Source organism: Macrobrachium nipponense, chromosome 40, assembly GCF_015104395.2.
Source record: "Macrobrachium nipponense isolate FS-2020 chromosome 40, ASM1510439v2, whole genome shotgun sequence".
In the NCBI taxonomy this organism is placed as follows: Eukaryota; Metazoa; Arthropoda; class Malacostraca; order Decapoda; family Palaemonidae; genus Macrobrachium; species Macrobrachium nipponense.
In genome coordinates this window covers 4,148,057-4,154,056 of record NC_061101.1, presented here as the reverse complement: position 1 = coordinate 4,154,056, position 6,000 = coordinate 4,148,057, and the positions used below count along the sequence as shown (strand labels likewise).

The 6,000-nt window shown below is 38.9% G+C and overlaps 1 protein-coding gene across 1 annotated transcript in view; it reads left to right on the top strand.

The window, feature by feature from the left end:
• Positions 1–4,335: 4,335 nt before the first annotated feature.
• Positions 4,336–6,000, top strand: part of LOC135211813 (uncharacterized) — a 395,519-nt gene continuing 393,854 nt past the window's right edge. Inside the window, exon 1 of the mRNA XM_064245023.1 lies at positions 4,336–4,493. The gene's annotated coding sequence lies outside the window, so the exon portion shown is untranslated. The remainder of the gene's footprint in view (positions 4,494–6,000) is intronic.

The following is a 6,000-nucleotide window of genomic DNA, read 5'->3' as shown; positions in this document are numbered from 1 at the left end:
ATTAAGAGCCAATACAGATATCTACAAATACTGCTTTTTAGTAGGTGACACAATGCCTCGAACTGTCACTGAAGAGCGGCCCACTCAGCGTCTACCATTGTCAAACATTGTCAACATATCCTCGTTACATTTTCAGCATAGACCTTAGGTTTTATTTTTCTCATATTAATCGACTTTGACAGTTTAGATGTGATTCTTATTTAGTAGTATATACCTTTAAATGTTAATGTAACAATCGTCTACAATATGTAGCTTTTTTTCTTTTACGAAATGTTCTAGAAAAGGGCCAAATTGAAAGCAATGTGTGAAACTTTATTAGATTATAAAATTCCTATAAAGAATGTTTCACGTTCTTCATTGGCCATTATATTAGTATTGGAAAGCACTTGTTAGGAGAATAATTAAAGCATCATCAAAGTAATTCGAAATATCATTTATGCGCGTATGAAACTCTAGGATTTAACACAGTACTGACATGGATAAATTAAATTGCTTCTTTTTATTTTTGCTACAAGTTGCTTCGCCGAATATATTTGGCTTTTAATGAAATAATATTTTAAATATTTGTTGTAATTCACCAGTTAGTTTAATTAATAGGCTGTTCAGTCAGGAAAAAAAATATTATGGGACTTTTTTTTTCATTTAAACAGGTCCATAGTATAGACACATGGACACGCATCTGTCTGGTTCCTTCTTTTTCATTTCTTGTCGTTGTCGGATTTTTAACAAATCATTCAAGAATTGCCCTATGATGGGAGCTTTAGCGAAGATGTAGTGTGTCGAGTTCCGCTGGGTATAGTGTTCTTGGTCCAATGTTGTTTTAGAGAATACAAGTGATATTATGGTTGTTGGCTTGGGAAACGTGATTGTTCAGTATGCTAATGATGCAATGAAGCTATCCAGTGGGGTACTTATATGAGGCTGAACTCCAATAAAACGAAAACAGTGTTGATTAGTAGCTCTTGAGCTGATTTTCCACCCCATATCCTTCCCTTCGGGTGGATGGGATTCTGCTAAATGAGTCTGAAACGATGTAACTTATGACAAACTCTTTACTTTTGAGGAAGTGTCAGCAAATGCCAGATGGAAGTTAGGTATTGGACATGAGGCATCACATATTCATAACAGTGATAAAATCAGTGCAACTTGTTCTAGGCTATTTGACATTCCTTTACTAGAATACTTTTCTCTGGAGTGGGTCTGCTTCTGCCACAGAGTTATCGCTTTTAGACAGAGTAGTAGTTCGTGGTAGTAGGTTTCTTTGCTGTTTCCTAACATTAGCACTTATAACCTGGACCATCAAATGGTCTCTTGTTTGTCAGTTTTTCATAGGTTGTATTTGAACAGAGATCTTTCACATTCACAACTGATTTCTTTTCCTCTTTTACTGCAGAACAGTATCCCCAGTTTACGGTAAATGTGCCTTTCTGTCAAGCTTCTCAGTCCCAGCGGTTCTTTATTCTTTACACATCTGGACTGCGGAACAATCCCCCTGTGGATGTTGTGCAGCTGTGAAATAAATAATACTTGCCTTGAATATACAAAGAAAGTTGTTATACAATCATATTAGTTTGTCAGTTTCTCCATGTAAATTGTCTGATTAGACACTTCGTTTAAAAGCATTTCCGTCGAGAACAGTTCATCTGATACTAAAATCGAAGTTGTCTTACTCGAAGGAAAACCTTGCCTGATTAACCTCCATTTCATCGAACTCTCTAATCAACAATTTATTTTTCATCTCCTTTGACATCGGTCTAGTCGCTGCTTGACCAAGTATACTGACACCAGAATATTTTGGTTCACTCTTCTCTTCAACATCCAAGCAACGGTTCTGGTTCCATAGATACATAACAAATAAATGTTCCCACCAGGAACATCCACAAAGCAGATTATAGGAGCAAATGTATTCACAAGACATGTGATATTCAGGAGTGCTACTTCTTATTGATGACGTTTCTCTCTTTACTTAATGCTTCTTTCTTTTTAGCAGTGACGTCAGTGTTCAACATGATAAGCAAAAACAACAATGCTTAACCTTACGCCCCAAGAACCCTTTACCGTCGTCGCTTGCTATCTTCGGGCGGCGTCTAGAGCATCGTTAAGGTTTCTCTTGTCTCTTCTCATCTTCCCTGTATGATGCGTATTGCATAAGGCTAAAGTAAGAGAAAAGGTAACCCTTTCCAACGGAAACATATGCACAAACATTCATGCGTCAATATCATTATGTATACATGAGTATGTGGGTCTCTGTACGTAAAATTGTATTTGTGCGAATGTCATTTACGACAGCTATGCTGCATGACATAGATCACTTGTATTAATATAAATCTACGGTCATAAATTTTGACGGTGTTCTTCTTCCGTTCATCGATGTCAGCATCGAACGTTCACCTTGTCATGCAGCCTTACATTTTCAAGTAAAAATAAATAATATTTCAATCCCGTCGACGACCTTCAATTCTTCTGCATCATCAGACAATATAGATTTCTTTGAGCGCTTCCTATAGTATCTCTATTCCTCCACTGGTCATCAGTTTATTTTACGTAAAAGAGAGGTCTCTTTCATATATCCTCTAGGCATTTGTTCATTGTAGTTAATTTGCATACAATTAACAAAGTACTTATATCACCACCATACGAAATATAGTGCAAACTTCAAGACAAGGGTTTATTATATTGTAGGTTTATGCATCATCATCATCATCGAGGAACGATCCACACACATCTATAGAACTGAATGGAGTGGGCTGGACGTATTAGTCTCATATAAGAGGGAAACGATACATCGCGGAAATGTTGGGAGCTGAAGAATTTGAAGAACGTGCCCGAATATCCAGAGCATGTAAGTACAGTAACAGTTCATGTTATATAACAGATCGCGAGAGGCTATAATCCACACTTCAATCAGCGCAATAACTTCTCCACGGACCTGACCATCTAACTTGTAGCATGTAACTACTTATGGGTTTTATTTGCAATTTTTTGTCTCAATTCAAATACTACATGTAATTATTACATATAATCGGCGAACCCATCTAAAAATGGGAACCAGCTGGGAAGAAGACGTAATTATTACATATAATAAAAAAGGAACATTTCATTTTAAGATGTTTAGTTTCATTGCAATCAAGCAAGGAATTTGTAACGGGAAATGAATGGGTTGACGTCATGCTGAATAGAAAATTACTTCAAAATTATACAAATTGTAAACATTGCACGTTTCGCAAATGAGGGAATATAAATTTACCTTTCAACGCACCTCCCACACACAGACACACACACGAATGTTATCAGTACGTCAGTTTCCAGACCTCGTTATAATGTGTCAGTATCGGTTTTTATTCCTTTGCTACCGGAATGATGTTGGAAGGCCAACTGAAATTGAAATTATCTTCCACTTCCATGCTTTTCCATTGCAACGAGAGAGAGAGAGAGAGAGAGAGAGAGAGAGAGAGAGAGAGAGACGAGAGAGAGCATGATGAGAGATGAGAGAGAGAGGAGAAGAGAGAGAGAGTCAGTCTTCGAGACGGTCCTGGCGCCGTAAGACGACGGTTTCTAATATTTATGCAAGTGGATTACATAACACAAGGAACTCGTGAAGAGCAGGAACAAAGACTGACAAGAACCTAGAGGAGTTTTATTTATTATTGCGCAAGATTGCATGTGCCATCTAGATGATTCCAGGTTATTCTCACTTAAAATGAAACGTTTCCATAGAGCAGTATTACGCAATCACCTATAAGTTATTCCCGTTTTGAATATTATTGTAGACCCTGATGTTTTGATACTTTGAAGTATATATGAGTATCAACTAAACGATAAAATAGTTTGCAGGTACAGTATTATAGAGTTATATTTTTCCCTGGCAACTGCTCCTTCTAGGATTATGGGGGGTTGGGGTGGGGGTTTGTTGATGGCAATGTATAGCAGAGTTTAAAGTGCCATCTCCCCTTCCTCAGAGAATAGGTGCGAAGTATGTGTTTTACTGGAAATGAATGAATAAAGACTCTGATATGAAAACCCAGCTATAATTCTTATTCATTAAGAGTGACTCATACTTATTCCTGGTCTTCTGGTCAGTGAAAGTAGAACAACATTTACCACATCGAAACATAAATGTAAGAACTCTGAAATAACCAAAAGGAAAGAAATAGGCAGCCACTTCCAAAAGCAGTTGTAAAAAAGGGAAAATAATCATAACAGTGTTGTCCATATATGACGAGCTATAGTAATTCCTCAGTCATAGAACAAGGCATAAGAATCAAATGGTTTTGAAGGGGGCGGGGGGAGGAAAAGGAAGTTTGTTTGCCTTGATTCAAGATGTCGCCCACCACTTCGCCGACGCATCTCAGGTCTCTAAGAAGTTCCGTGATTGTGGTCATTTTCTTTCTGTCTTTCGCTGCCTCTACCAAGACAATTCGCTGGAAGAGTCGTCCATCGTCTGTCAATATTCGCCTCCGTCGAAGCTCAATTGAACACCGTAGCATTAAAACGTGAGTGTGTATTCGCTGAGGACGAAATACCGCACGCTGCAATCAGTGTGTGGGAGCTCGTCATGCTTTATTTCCCCCTGAAATATGGTGACATTCGCTGACGGGACCTGGCTGTGTTATGGGGGATTTTTGCGACACCATCACCTAATTTCGTTTTATTTTTATTTTCTTGCCGGGCCGGTTTCCCTTTGAGGGGTGTCAGTGGACTCCGTAATTATCGTTTGACTCGGAAATACCTTCGTTTTGGGTGATTTAACGGTTAATGCTGTAGTACGACGTAAGTTATCCGACCAATCTGGACTTGGGGATTCCTGTCATGTCTCTCTCAAGGCTGTTCAAGTCAAGGTTAGGAAGGCTGCACTCACCGAATTCTTTTAATATTAATCGAATGTTAGCCTGTCCTACAGGAATCCCAGAATGCTAGAATAAATGTGGACGTAAGGTTACGTCATGTTTGCTCAATAGCATAGATCTTAAGTACCTAGCCCTAGCTACTAGCTAGGTATTACTAGGTATAGGTATAGCCTACCTAGCTAGGTACCTAGGTATACTAGGCTATACCTAGTAGCCCAATTGGAGTACCTAGCCTAGTTTACAGTTTAGTTGCTTAGCCTGTTAAGAATTTACCGCTTGGTAGATATAGGGTACTACTATTCCGCGGCAGCCAAGACTGGCAGTTGCGGTTTATTCTATGCAGTTTTACCTCCTGAACAAGAATTTTAAGTAATATAATATTTATTCGGACGACTGTAATTATCCCCCAGGGGCCATTACTAAACACGGCAAAATACATTGGACCCAATCCCTAGTGGATGTCGTATCCGTAGTCCGTGAAAACTACCTATTCTGTAGAATTATCGTGCTATTTTTTGTTGGTTGGCTGTAATCGACGGATTCTTTTTTTGTGCTTAATTAAGAATTTACCTCTAGGCTATATTGACAGTCGGCTGTAATTGACCTCAGAGCTGATTCTTTTTGTACATGGAACTTACCCAGCAGATATATACTTAGCTATAGACTCCGTCATCCCCGACAGAAATTCGAATTTCGCGGCACACGCTGCAGGTAGGTCAGGTGATCTACCGCCCCTGCCGCTGGGTGGCAGAAATAGGAACGATTACCGTTCTAGAACCAGATTTTCTCTTCCACCTGTCTCCTGAGGGGAGGTTGGGTGGGCCATCAATCGTATATATCTGCCAGGTAAGTATGTACAAAACTTTATTGTATCTTAACAATATCATTTTTGTGTGCTGGCCACCATGGAATGCTATCATACCTATGCAGTGTTAGTAAGGGGCATTTGGTAAACAGCAGAGTTTCCTTCACCGGGGTTCCGCCCCTAAGTAATGCAGCCAAGTAGGTTAGATTAGAGTAAAATAGGTTAGTTTGATTCCTTTTATAATAAATTTCCTTAGCATAGCTAATTGAGAAAACTTCCAGTATAGGTAGGTATCTCAGGCGTTGTTGATGTCATGTTTACCTAAAAAAAATAGCACTTTATATTTGT